Here is a 15,905-nt window from a genome sequence, read left to right on the forward strand (position 1 = left end):
GATTTAGATCTTGACATATTGTATATTAACTTGTATTGAAAAACAATATGATTTCCTTTTTTTGTCGTTCGGTTGCAGTACACTGACGTTTTTTAAGAGTCTTTTAATCATGGCCACAAGAAATCGTTTATTCATTAGCAAAATTCCAAGGGCTGTAATTCAAAATTTGATGAACGCATCTATCTCATCGAACTTGAGATAAAGGATACAACAGATAGTACATGTACCTTAGAGAACGGAAAACTAAGATGCTTTTTCAAAAAGACAGGTTTCGAGGGAGCATGCTATCAAGGCCAATCTTTTGTCGTGATGTGTTAAATCTGATATCATTAGGGGGAAAACACATGTTTCCTTGGTTTAATATTGTTGTCAAATTAAACAGTTTTAAAGAAACATCTAGTGTTTTAGTTGTTATTTTTGCAATTTGTATATTTCGGTTTGTTTTACCAAACATTGAAATAAAGTAGAATTATGTATTTTGTTTAGCAGTTTTGTAAATAATATATATTCGATTGTGTGGTTTGTTTTTGAATATACTATCGCAGTGTTACACATGATCGTTATTTACTGTATATAGTATTTAAGTAAATCGGACTGTGTATAATTGTCAAAAGTTTTTTTTTATCATTTTGTTCCTGTGTTGTTTTAACTACTGATTTGTAAAGCTATCAAACTGAAAGTAATAACTCTGATGAGGTTATCAATTGATATGTAATTTCTGAATGCCATGAATCCAGCATTTATTTTAAATAATAGTTTATTGTTCAAGATATTTGCTTTGAAAGAACTTATATATTTTTGTACTGTAACGATTATAGTTTATATACATCTGAAGACTAAGTGTAATATGCGTCGCCCATGCATTGATGTTAACTACGTCAAGTTAATTGTTTATTTTGTTAGGTTTTTGTGTCTCCTGGCGTACAATGTATTATAAATACATAGAGTATTTATGTACCTAATTCTAATATTGATAACTCTGTGAACGTATCTACTTCGTCAAAAAAGTGTTACAAAAATACCGAACTTCAAGGTAATACCCAAACACAAATAAACGGAACGAGTCAAAAGTAACTGTCATATTCCTAACTTTGTACAGCATTTTCTAAAGAAAACGTTTGGTTTAACCTGGTTTTATATCTACATAAACAGTGGTTTATAGTTCCGATATATTGACAAAACTTGGTAAGCACACCAAACAGACATCATAGGTAAATGTGTCAATAATTTGGATCCAGGAGTTCGACGTTATTCCTTTGAGAGTTTCATGGACGCCATCCTAAATTAGGCTACCATTATAGAATATCTGTATAATAGACGACCAAGGATATGATACAATTGTCGTTACCAAAACCCAGTTTTTCTTTCGTCAATTGTGACATTCCCGAAGGAGACTTATCACCGAAATTTGCATTTACGAGTAACACGACAGGATCAACTGGTAGGGCAGGATTTTCTTAACCTTCCGGAGCAAATGAGATCATCCCACGTTTCGATGCAGTTATAGAGAAAAAGAAAAATCATCAAAATACAAACAACAGTATACAAAAGACAACATAGAATAGTCTGAACAGCACAAAGACCACCAAACATCTTGGGTATTGACATGTGCTCTGGAAGGTAAAGCGGTTACTGCTCCACATGTGACACACGTCGTAATACGTCTTATCGGTGATAACTCATCTGGAAAAGAGGAAAAATTCTTGTAACAACAATTGAAACATGTACACTATAGAATAGGGACGAAAGATACCAGAGGGACAGTCAAACTCATAGATCGAAAATAAACTGACAACGCCATGGCTAATAAATAATAAGACAAACAGACAAGTAAAAGTACACAAGACACAACATAGAAAACTAAGGACTAAGCAACACTAACCCCACCAAAAACTTGGGGTAATCTCAGGTGCTCCGGAAGGGTAAGATGTGTATATTTGCTGTTATAGCTAAAAATAATAAGAGAAAAAAAAATACTTGTTCGGGGTTTATGCATATCATATCAAAAATTAATACTATAGGTAGGTTCTCCAAGGTAACTGGATTAGTATGAAGGGCGAGACATTTGGACTAACACTGGGAAATAAGAGCATGGTGGTTAGGTGCAGAAATAATGATAACGGACGTCTCAGACAGTTTTTCTAAGAATTCTGTAATGTGCAGAGAGAGTCAAACTGTACACGAATCATTAAAGTTAACATCCCCATTACAACCTGCATTTGGTTTTTATGTATACATCTAAAAACGAACGCTCAACTTTAGCAAAGATTTTACTGACTGATGAAGTTTATGTGTTACCATTTATCTATAACCATGTCGATCCGGCTGCTCATTATTTCACTACAAATGAAAATTCAAACTTATCTCCATATCAACTAGTTATTTGAAAACACCATTAACTTGAAACAGTAAAAAATGATTTACACAGATAATCCTTGACTCTTATTATCTCGAGTGCCCTGACTAAAATTACTTTTCAACGATAGGTGAATCAAAAAATGGTTTTACGTCTTGTGTAAGCTGCTACATGCATGATGGAATTTGCTGGTCCAATATCTATACATCACGAAATCAACGAATCAAATCAAACCCAATGTGAATGATAATTGAAACATCGCACAAATCCAAACCTCTCCAGGCAAATGCATTTAAGGGTCCCGAAACATGCAGTTGATAGTATTATTATAGAATATTATATTAAATATTATACCACCATTCTTATTTTAAAATTTTATATATTATAATCGGACTTGAGTTCAAAACCTTCACTGACAAACGAACCAAAATACACATATCATATTATAAAACGTAAAACACATACCGTATTCAAACATTTAGATTCCGCATTGACGTATGTTATCATTTTGCAATCTTTACACAAGGACAACATGTCGTATAACTAACAGAATAGAATTACAATAAGACCTTAAATCACGATATGATGAATTCACTTCACTAGAATTACCATAAGACTGTCTTCACTAAATATTGAATTCACTTCACTAGAATTACCATAAGACTGTCTTCCCTTAATATTGAATTCACTTCACTAGAATTACCATAAGACTGTCTTCACTAAATATTGAATTCACTTCACTAGAATTACCATAAGACTGTCTTCACTAAATATTGAATTCACTTCACTAGAATTACCATAAGACTGTCTTCACTAAATGTTGAATTATAATCACCATAATTACAATAAGACTGTCTTCAATAAATGATGAATTATAATCACCATAATTACTATAAGACTGTATTCACTAAATGTTAAATTAACATCACTAGAATTAGATTAAGACTGTGTTCACTAATTGTTAAATTCGCAGTACTAGAATTACAATAAGACTATATTCACTACATGTTGAATTAACATCACTAGAATTACAATAAGACTATATTCACTACATGTTGAATTCACATCACTAGAATAACATTAAGACTGTATTCACTGAATGAAGAAATCCCATCACTAGAAATTACAATACGACTGTATTAATTAAATGTCAAAATGACATCACCAGAATTAGAATGGGACTGTAGATAACTATTTTTTAGGTCCACACAGTAGATAATTATTCAGTATCAAATAATGCATAATGTCACTAAATAATGTAATGAAATTAACTGGTATTAATTTTAATTTTCTTTATGTGCATGTCGGCATAACAAAGTCTCTTCAGTAATGGTTGATGCCAAATTATTTGAAAATCTGAAGACTATTAACATGTTAAAGAGCTGTAATAATAATTAAAAAAAGAAACTATAGCCCAATTAAGACGATTAGTCCGATACATAGATGTGTGAGGTACATTTCTAATTTAAATCACTTTCTTAAATTTATTGTTGTATATTTTTTGTACGACTTGCATGCTAAGACACTAGTCGTAGTCAATACTCAAATTTCCAAGTACTCAAAGTTGTTATTTTATCGCGTCGCGTCGTCACTGAAAACCAAAAAAGAAATACGGATCCCGTTTTCACAATTCATTGTTGAATTTATTTACAACGTATTTAAACTCGGAATGATTTAAAGATTTTCCTATTGTTTATGAACTATAAAAACCTGCCATACAAGTGATGAGTTAAGCTAGCTAAAAAAAAAACCAGGTTAAGTCCACCATTTTGTTCGGAAATTATATGTACGAAGCTTGAAATATGGCATTTTTTTCACTTGTTCAGTTTTGAGTTCGCTATTTTCGTTATATTTTTTTTTGTACACAATGCAATTGTTGAAGAGATATTTATCGAACTTTCGATGTCTTTTTGTGTCGATTGGTTTAATGCTGTCGCAAAGACCAAAAACCATATTTTCTTAATTGTGTTATCCTTTTTTATTTTCTGATTGTTTTGAGGATGTGCCAAACATCGGTATTCAAATTGATACTTACCGGAAACCCCTACTTACCGAATTGCTTATTGTGCTCATATAATCAGAATGTTTATAAACAGGATTAAACAAATCTAGAAAATTCTTGAATTTCATTTTCAGATATATTGATGATGTCCTGTTCATGTCCCTCAATTATTCCCATTTCATATATACAGAACTTGCGTCTCCTATATCCAGTGAATTGTATGTTGAGATGATAAGGATGCTACCGAAACTAGAAGTTTACTCCATATCTGGATATTTTTAGGTGTTGACACAAATGAACGAACTTAAAACTACATTCATCAACACAATTGACTATTTCAGCTTTCCAATTGTCAACAATCTATTTCTAAGCAGTAACATGCCGCTGATTAATAGTATCATGTGAGTATGGTATGTACAAACTATATTCAATAACATACGTGATTATTTCAGCTTTCCAATTGTTAATTTTTTATTTTGCAGCAGTATCATGCCCTCTGCTTTATAGTGAGGTGTGTACATCGCTGCGCGCGTGCGTGTTCCCATTATGAAAACTTTATTACCTGGGATGTGTTCCTGACACAAAATTAACGGTTCAAGCAGGGTTATGAAGAAGAAAGACTGAAATCGATGATATATAAGTTTTACAGTCAACATCATGAACTGGTTGGCCAAAGTGACTAAGCTGATCACAACCAATTGTAACATGTTAGTGCGGTCTTAGAACTTTAAATGTCAGAAAAGTCGTCTGCCTATTCAACCAATGACTGAATATGGAATAGTATGACTGGTGATGCATGCACGTTTAAACTCTCAATTAACCAGATCTCGATCTGTTTCGAGTTCAATTTCCTCAGTCTATTCAAATTTGTTATTAAAAATGATCCACGAGCTTCAAACATCGAAATAATACTGTTTCATCCTACTCGTTCACGTATACATCATATCACTTTCTTTCTTCATTTCGGTTTAATTACTTTCAACGTCTTTGCACTCGTGGTTTATAAAACCAGAAGTACATGTATTGTCCGACAGCTGTTTACCGTTGTAAATGGTACATGTTGACCTCTATATGTCTTTAATGATTTGTATTTGTGTAGGTGGGTTTACTGTTTTCTCATTCACGTATATATCCCACGTCGTTTTATTTTCATGTCTTTGGATCAGATTTTATGCTAGTTATTACACTCAGAAAACATGAAACCTTTTGAGTTTCTTGATTTGTACACGAGTTATCTCAAATAATAATGACGTCATAGACATGAGTACACTAAATGGCAACGTTAACGTTACGGGAAACCCATTGTGTTCCGCAGAAACAAGTCTTGGAAATGCATCTAGTGCGGAGGATACATCTTATAAAAGGCCCTTTTCAGGGCACCCATATTTTACAAAACGATTCTACCTTTGTTGTACATACGAACAATTCAAAGAAACAAACTTGTTTTTGAACGTTAACTTGAGTTTATTATTACTGTAAGGTAAATGCTTTTTAATAGCTCTAAAGGCACTTCCATTGCTAGTTCGGTATAATAAATGATTGTGGCCCCTTAGAAGCGATGAATATCAAAAATTGTCAACCCTAAAAAATTATTTCAATTCGGGCTGCACCCTCAGTGAAATAACATTTTCGTGTTGACAATTTTGGATATTCCCTTTTTCTACGGGGCATAATTTTATATTGTTCACAACTATTACTGCAATAAAATATTTTAACTTAGCTATTGGTTCTTTGTGTGTTTGTCATTTTGCTTCTTGTTTTTTTTTCCAGTTTTGATCTATTGAGTCAAGTAATTTTCAACTGAATGTTGCATGTCAAATTCTGTGTTGTTATAGAATCGTATTGGGTTTAGGATGCAATGAAAACTCACGAACGTGTTTACGGAATGAGTACCTGTGTTAAACCAATGTGCATTGACGTAATTGTAATGATCAACCTACTTGTTCACGTTGTGATGTGTGGACTGTCTTGTCGTTGTTTTTCATTTGGACAACTGGCATACGAGTGGGAAGTATAGCTAGCTATAAAAACAAGGTTTAACCAACCATTCTCTTCGGAAAATGCCTGTACCAAGTCAGGAATATGTTGTTTTTCACTTGTTCTGTTGACTGAAAGCGTAATTTTGTTTTTGACTCCCACTTTTTAAATTGCCTTGGAGTTCATTTTTTTTGTTATATTTTGTTCCTTTTTGAATTTTGTCTAATTCTCTCTTCTCCCCTTTGTCGTTAAGTATAATACGCATACTATCAACATATCGAACAACTTAAGGGTCATTATATGAACATTATTGATTTTGTTATCAGTAAATTAAAAGCAAACTAAATATTATTGTTATATACATATACACATTCATGGATCTACAATCTGTCGACACCTGTACCTTGGCATTGCACAAGGTCATGTTTTTTTTCTGACTGTTTATGAAGTCTTTACACTAAATCCAGTGGATGTTGGATGTGTATGGATTGGGATTGATAATTTAGTCTTAGATGCATGATTTTTTTATTAGTTGTTAGTGGCTTTGAACTAGCTGTCAGTAACTGCGAGTACTCTCAGATCTGTACTTAGTGTTGTCCAGCTATGGGAAGGTTGTTTAATTTACATGTAGTTGTTGCTCAATTTCTGTTTCTGCTAGAAACAACATAATTGTTAAATGCTAAACATGTGATCGTAAAATTTCTATCACTACGTGGGTTACCCTGGTCTTAATTTCCGATAGCTACATATTCAAACTCGAAGGTTACTGTTACTTCTGACGATTCAGTGTCCAATTACATCTATGAAATTTATTTTAATCACACAAAAACAAACCAATGAATGAACTTGCAATAAGAAGATGATAGAATCAAGATTAGCAATAGAAATGCCTATTTTATTGTTCATTTGTCACAGACTATGGTATGGAAGCATAAGTTTTCACAAATATATGTTTTTTTTTTGTTATAAACTGAGCGAAACTAGTGAAGAAGCCAACCATATTGTTTACAGAAGGTATGGAAGCGATGAATTTGTTTTTGTTAAGAAATATCATCGTGTCAACTATTCTAGATGATATTCATTTTCGTAACGTAACTGTGACACTAACAGTTCTGTAGACGAATATTCTCACTCTGACGGTACCAATTGATGGAAATTGCTAAAACCCCTTTAAGCCAGAGGAGCAGGTATAAGAACATTATTCTTGTGACTAGCCGATCAATAAAAAGACATATATCGGGACTTTGTAAGTATTTCCAAACTCAAGCATTCCGGGATATTTTAAACAACAAATTAGCATATGTCACAGTTTGACTATTATTAATCAGTCGAAACTATTAAATTCTTCGAGGTTTGTTCACAAGACAATATTTAGAGTAAGTGTCATATTCTGTCACATGCTTTCATTTTGTATGGAAACAACCCATGCCGTATGGATTACCGAATGATAACTGCGCCTACCTCATTAAAACAAATCAATATTTTGACATTGTTTATGAACTTTGTGCCATCTATTTTGCTTTTAAATAATTACAAAGTTAATTCATTTGAAAACAAAGTAGCCAAAATATCTTGGAACATGGATAATTAAAATAAATAGAAAACAATAAAAATAAATTATCATTTTAGGATATATATATATGTACAATAATAATAGACATGTGCCAAATTTTCCAAAAACTTCTATTTTTTATATTTTTAAAGGGAAGCTTTACGTAACCATGCTTTATGCAACATGTGATGTTCACTTGCTTTCATTTAGAATAAATTAAAAAAAAAAACAGGATTAAATTCTATAATTAACATTAAGAAAAGAAGGTAACAATGTTATAACAGGAAACCAAAACATATGTTATCAATTAAACCTATTCGAGTATTTGAGTACTTGTGAACGTCTCACATTTCAATGTATCCTTTTTATATAAAAAAAAACGTGGTTAAAATTAAACCGGAACAAATTCGCTTATCCGTGTTATTTGTTAAAACAATGCATTTGACAATTTTATTACAATCATATTGTACCGATGTCGTACCACGTGCATAGTTAAAGACATCGACTTGTACGATTTATAAAAAAAAAATGAACACCTTTGTATGGGATCAGCTCGTAGTGTGCAACAAAGCTTCAACATGTTCAAATTCAGTCAAGACAAATTTTCATACAATAAGTCACCATCGTAATTGCCCTAGGCAAGAACAGTTTTAAATAAATTAAACACACAATCAAAGATCTGCTATTATACCAAACTACATGTATTTAAATGTCTAAACTCTAATAAGATATAACAAAAGAGTAGCATGGACAATTTTCATGATATAGGACAAGCACATGAACATACAACAGGGTTGAACTAGAAGTTTGGAACTAGAAATCTCATCCTTTACTCTTTGAATTTTAATTTTTGAAATAAGTTTTAAAAATCTAAAAAATCACATGCATCAGTGAGGGACGTGGTTTGTCGATATATATAAGCTAGTGGTAGCAACGAGTACTAAAGTTCTCCTTTATTCGCTCGGAACAGTGAAGTGCATATTTTCACCTCATCAATATATCCGGGGGGTGTTTTAAAAATAATTTCCCTTAATCGTTAATGATAAGTGATCACAGCTGTCAACGTTGATAGCACAAAAAAATAGGTGATGTAAAACTATAGTAAAAACGAATCAATGACTGCCTACGTTGTAAATCTCTACACTTGATAGATAAGCGGGGTGAGTTCGAATTGACCAAATTGTGTTTCCAGAATAGGCAAAAATTAAATCCCTAGTGCTGAGAATCATATAACTGATTATGAAACACGTTTTTTTTACTCTGACGGTATGTAGATTTCACAGGACATAATGACAAGGAAATTAACAACTTCTATCATCGATGTTATCCTAGTATTGGAATACAAGCGAGTATTTCAATTGTGTACTGAGTTAATAGCATAAACAATAAATTTTACTTAATATGTGAATGAAAACTAGCAATGAGATACTTAAAAAAAGAAATTATTGAGTTACTTTATAACTGACGAATAAATTCATTAACTTCTTATTGAATTGTTAGCAATAGGATATGGCTGGTTTATATATGCAGCAGGTTCAGGTGGGTGTACCATCTGCTGTACATTTATGTTTTGCTGCTGATTAGTCATCGCAAATGCTTGTGGTTGGTGTTCTTGTATTGGCAACTGATTTCCTTGTGAATGACCTGCTTGTTGTTGGTTACACGGCATATTTGCCTGTTGTTGACCATTATATCCCTGCATTTCAGGCTTCCATATTTGATGGAATCCTTGCCGGTTATCTGTAGGTATTTGGGTGTTTGGCATGTTATTCATCAATCCAGATTGTACTGTGTGGATATATATGACACCTTGTTGCTGAAAAAATGTATGAATACATTAAATCGCATGTTACAGATATATCTAGTGAAAATATAAAAAAATGGAGATGTGGTATGGTTGCCAATGAGACAACTATCTACCAAAGTTCAAATGAAGTGGATTAAGCAATTATCGGCAACCGTACAGCCTTCAGCAATGCGAAAACCCATACCGTATGGTCGGTTATAAAAGGCTCCGACATGAAAAATATGAAACAATTCAATTGAAAAAACTAACGGCCTAATTTATAAGTGAACAAAACAATTTACAAAAAACAAATATGACAGACCTGAACCAACGACATCCAATGAACTACAGGCTACTGACTTGGGACAGGCACTTAAAGAATGTGGAGGGGATACCCATGTTTGTGAGCGCTTAACCCTCCCCTAACTTGGGACAGTGGTGTATCAGTACAACATAAGAACAAACTATAAAAATCAGTTGAAAAAGACATTGAAGACCTGTTGGTGACCTTCTGCTGTTGTCTGTTCTATGGTCGGGTTGTTGTCTCTTTGACACATTCCCCATTTCCGTTCTCAATTTTATTAACTCATCAGATCGATACAAATAGAAATGCATCTAACAAAAACACAGTGGACGTGGACGGGTACTTATACATCCCCACAAAAAAGTACAGATATGAGAGTACTCGCAGTTACTGACAGCTAGTTCAAAACCAATAACAACTAATAAGAAAAAATCATGTATCTAAGATTAAAATGTTAATCAGTACACATTCAACATCCAATGGATTTAGTGCAAAGAAGTTATAAATCGTCAGAGAAAAACATGATTTTGTGCAATGCCAAACTATAGGTATCGACAGATTGTTGGTTTTAGAATGGTTTTAATTAACTGATAAAAAATCAATATTTATACCGATAAAAACAATATTCAAAGATTTATTTATAGTATTGAATAGGTATCATTTTAGAACAAATTTATATAAAGGATTGATAAGAATACCCGGATCGTATCAAAATTTACGGACTCGGTTTACAACATTATCGTAAAGTTTAGGATATGGTATTCCGTTTGAAATAAGTTAAGGTACATCAAAACTTGCAGATCAGATCTTTGTATCTATGGAATAATTTTGTAAAAGGTTTTAAGTAATTTGTGGTAAAGAAATCCCTGACTTAATAATTTACTAGTAATACATTGAAATCCAAAACGTCACTACGGACACGAGCATAGCGAACTTGTTGGGATATATAAACACCGTAAGACAGTGCTAAATGAACATCACCGTCAAAAAAGAGAAATTGTTATGTTTAGCACATGGTTTATCGATTGAATGTTTGGGACATATCATCTAGATTTAACAACATGACTTTATATTGAGTAACATGATTGTTTGCACGTGTGACCAATTTATTATTTATATATATATATATATATATATATATATATTAATTCTTTAACTTAAATGTTGATGTATTCAGGAAATTGGCGTTTTCTGTGGATAAAAGATTGTTTCAAAGACAAATTTAGGAAGTACAAAACACTACATTTATACGTCATATCACAATATTTCTGACCTGGTATGGTTTCAGAGAACATGCAGCTCAATCAAATCGGTTTCTTCCTTTAGTGGTATATATTTGTCAATATTGTTATATCGAGCGTTCGCAAAGTGTGAAATGTTGTAAAATATAATGCCTACCCATGTTAAAATGAGCATAGAACATGGTAAGATATAACTTTTCTGATTCTAATAGCAAACAATTAAGAACTTTTATACTTCGAAACGGACCTATAATGCACGTTCGAAAAGCATCCATTTTGATTAATGAAGCCAAAACGTTATAAAACAATTAGCAGTGTCACGATAAAAAATTAGGAGATACATGGACATTTACTTTTAAAATAATTGCATTTAATTTTCTAGGGATCAGCATCAACAATAATGTATATTAGATTTTCGGCGTTCTTCAAAATACAACTGAGGCGTCAATTACGCGCAGCTTATACTCTATAAGAATAAGAACATGGCATTGTTTCCAAAGCAAAAGAAAAACGTTATATTAGAATATTACATATTTTAACACTCTACGTTAAATGATATAACTTAGAGAAGAAAATGAATATACTGACATTTCCAGTATTGAGCTGTGAACAACAGCAGCAGTGTGATGCAGCAACAATGGATATAATGAATTCGACGAAGGAAAATATAGCTAGGAGGGCAAACACTGTTACAACACCTCCAGTATCAAAATCAACCTAAAATGAATCGCTAAATAATTAGTCAAGGAAAATATGAAATAAAACAGCGTTTCAATCATAACATTATTTCATTTCATCTGTTGCAGTCTTATTTGTACTGTGTAATGTTATTATCAATACAGAGATGATGTCTCTGTTGTTGTATTAAGATACATTAACAATTTAATCTTCCGAGTCTATTTAAAGAATGAATTTCAAATCAATCCCTCTGATTACTTGTCAGGCATCGGACATCACTCAGGAGATATTATAAGTCGACAGGTGTATCTAGAAACGTAAAATACTTGTCATTGTACTACATTATTCCTAGACTGTAATTTACAGTCAATATGAGTTGTTAAATTTTGAAGCATAAGTAACTTGATGGATGTTAAAAAGCGCAAGAAATTTAAATCTTTCTTTCTATAGATTAACAATTTCAATACAAAGTATTTTATGGGAGGAACACAATCTAAAAGCAAAATTATCTGTACACAACTGCCACGAACGATTGATACAGCTACAGTATAACACATGTCAATCCTCCTATCACAAACGCCACAAAAAAAAGTGACACTCCTGTTTCCAAGTTTTCGATTGGTAATATTTGTCGCAAGCGAGACGAAAGAAGGGCCTTATTTACCTTCACGAAAATGGTTAATTTATAAACTGTAAATATTATTGTCTTCAATGTAAATGTAGTAGTATTGAAAGTTTCTATTAAAAATTCACGTTTGACCAAAAGATATAGTTGTTTTGACGGAACTACAATATCATCCCACTGTCATTCTAACAAGATTTATGAATATAACACTGCATGTTTTTCATTACTAATTTTTTTAAATGCAATATTATATTGTTTTAATCATGTTAATTTTGTTACTACATGTATTACGTCATTTTGTTTCATAATACTTACTATAATGGCTCCGATAATTGCTAAGCTGAACACAGTGGATGAAAACACAACCGTTGATATTATGTTACAAACCAGAAACGCTACGGTCTACAAATTTAATATAATATTAATAGACTGATTAGACGTGATCGAACATTGTCTAAAACAGACATATAACAAACCAGACGATATTCATAGTTACTGATAAAAAAAGTCATTTATAAGTTAAGTTGTTGTCGTTGATGTCTGTTATAAATCAGGCCGATGGTTTTGTTCGCTTGAATTGTTTCACCATTTGGCATTTCGGGGTCTTCTCAACCTGACTATACGGTATGGGATTACTTTCACTTATTATTGAAGGCCGTACATTGATGTATAGATGTTTAAATCCAGTTCATTTGTACTCTTTCGGATAATTGTCTCATTTGCAATGATACCACATCTCTTTAATTAATATCAATATTTATTTCTATCTGAGATAGACGTTGATTGACGAAACAAATTAAAAATCTGATCGAAATGCCCCAACATTATATAATATTTCTGCTTATAGACTGATGCACATTACTTTAAATATCTAGTACAATGTATTTCAATGGAGATTGATTGGGAAATATAGCCTTTAACAATCTTTGTAATACTACCATGATATTGGTCAACATTCTATATAAAACAGATTTCCATCAGAAGAACAGAACGAAAAAGCTACAATTTCTTTTTAAAGAGCAGTGATTAATACATGCTCTGTTCGTGGAGACTTTTTGTATTATGAGCCTGATTTTAAAAAAGGTCATCAAACAGTTATATACATTATAAAGGTTTGGGATTTCGCTAAAAGTCTTTTAAAAAATAGATTTTCTCAATAAAATTGGCAATACATGTATATAAAGAACATACTAAGCATCTCCAGCTTGATTGACGTTGTTCAGTCATGCATAACGGAAAACAACCTGTTAGTATAAACTGAAAATAAATAACAGATGAAAATACAACGATAAATAAACATATGAAATTAAGAAAATCTACACTTTTCTTCTGTTGTTAAGTGTATGATGATGACCTGATTGTTAATTTGGATGAAACAAAAGTAGCATTTAAGATATCAAATTATAACTGTAAAACATAATTTGTCCAGATCTTTATTTACATAACAAAGGTTATATAAGAATTGTGTATCCAACCAGCAATCTCCGTGTGCATTTAACATGAATTGAAAATTCTAGGCCAAGCTTTCAGTTTTATATAAACGAAAATACGTTTGTATAGATGACATACAATAATTTTATAAACAAAATGCATTCACCGTAAAATGTTAACTATTTTTGAATTCTTTTGTTTTTATAATATTTAGCTTCAAAGTAACCGAATATATTGGGGGAAAGTCGCTGTTTATTAAAAATACCCTTTGAAAATTGTAAAGTGCGTTTAAAGGGATATTGTTAAGTTTTTATCTGAAGATTTTCTTATTTTCTTTTTTTTTTCATATATAAATTTATTATTAAAAAAACAGAATATGAAATGATTCTGATATCATAAAAAATCAGAAATCGTTCCTCCTTGACTTTATTTATTGAAACTACAACGTATAAATATCTAACGAACGAGCAAAAATTAAATGCAGTTACAAATCTTCCAAATGGTACTTGATTTAGCCTGGTATCAAGTGGTTGCATCAAATGAAATTTCATGAACAATTTCACTCCATTTTAAAGAAATTTTTTTTCTTACTCCGAAGTAATGGAAACATTAAATTCATAACATCAACTGTTACGTACAGATATTCTTATCTATATGAAAGACTTTCAAAACATATCACAACATACAAAATGGCGGATATTTCAAATTGATATTGAAATCTGTATGCCTTATGTACATGAACAACTAAAAGATGTACCCACACTATGCAGTATATTTAAAAAGACACATCTTAAATTAAGGTGGTACCTAACACTACAGGGAGATAACTCTGTAAAAATCAGCTAAACGTTTTAATTACGTTGTATTGTTAAGGAAATATTAAGCTTCTCAATGATCAAAATTAGTGTTTGTCAAACTGCTATGTAACCAACGAAATTTTTCTGATAAAGTGGTTGGTTCAAATTTTTTGAATTTTTTATATTTTTGTCAAAGGGTCAAAGTAAACATTTTGTCAAAATTTTATGAAAATTAAACGAGCCAAATTAATATTAGTCAAGGTGTTGGGTACCACCTTAACAGATAAAAATAGTCATCAAAGATACATCATGTACACAGTTGATAATTTTGTTCGCAAGAAGATCGTATCATCGAAACCAGACTCATTAGAGGCGATCGTTTGAAAACAATGTGAACGTTAGATCCTATACAAACCATTGTATGTACATGTTATAATACAAAAATGAAGAGATGGGGTATGATTGCCAATGAAACAAATGCCCACAAGAGTTAAAATGAAGTGTTAATAAACAATCATAGACCATCAATCAACCGTCAACAATGGGAAATAACCATACCACATAGCTGGCTATACAATTAACAAAGTGAAATAATTTAAAAAAAAGAAAACTAAAGGCCCTTTTTTTTTATAGCAACACAATTTACGAAAAACAAATATGACAAACACAAACAAATGACAACCAATGTACAACAGGCTCCTGACTTGGGACAGGCACATAAAGAATGTGGCGGGATAAAACATGTTTGTAAGTGCCCAACGACCACTTACCTAAGACATTGTTGTAAAAGCACAAGATAAGAACAAAGTGTACAAATGAGTTGCAATTGGCACAAACTCAACTAACATAAAAACAATAGGCACAAAGCACCAAAAAAAGTAAAATCACAAAAATACTGAATTCCGAGGAAAATTCAAAAAGGAAAGTCCCTAATCAAATGGCAAAATCAAATGATAAAACACATCAAACGAATGGACAACAACTGTCATATTTCTGACTTGGTACAGGCATTTTCAAATGTAGAAAATGGTGAATTGAACCTGGTTTTATAGCTAGCTAAACCTCTCACTTGTATGACAGTGGCATCAAATTCCATTATATTTACAACGATGAGTGAACAAAAATAAAATAATCGCAGTTCCTGACAGCTAGTTCA

This window comes from Mytilus californianus, unplaced genomic scaffold (assembly GCF_021869535.1).
Source record: "Mytilus californianus isolate M0D057914Y unplaced genomic scaffold, xbMytCali1.0.p SCAF_5, whole genome shotgun sequence".
In the NCBI taxonomy this organism is placed as follows: domain Eukaryota; kingdom Metazoa; phylum Mollusca; class Bivalvia; order Mytilida; family Mytilidae; genus Mytilus; species Mytilus californianus.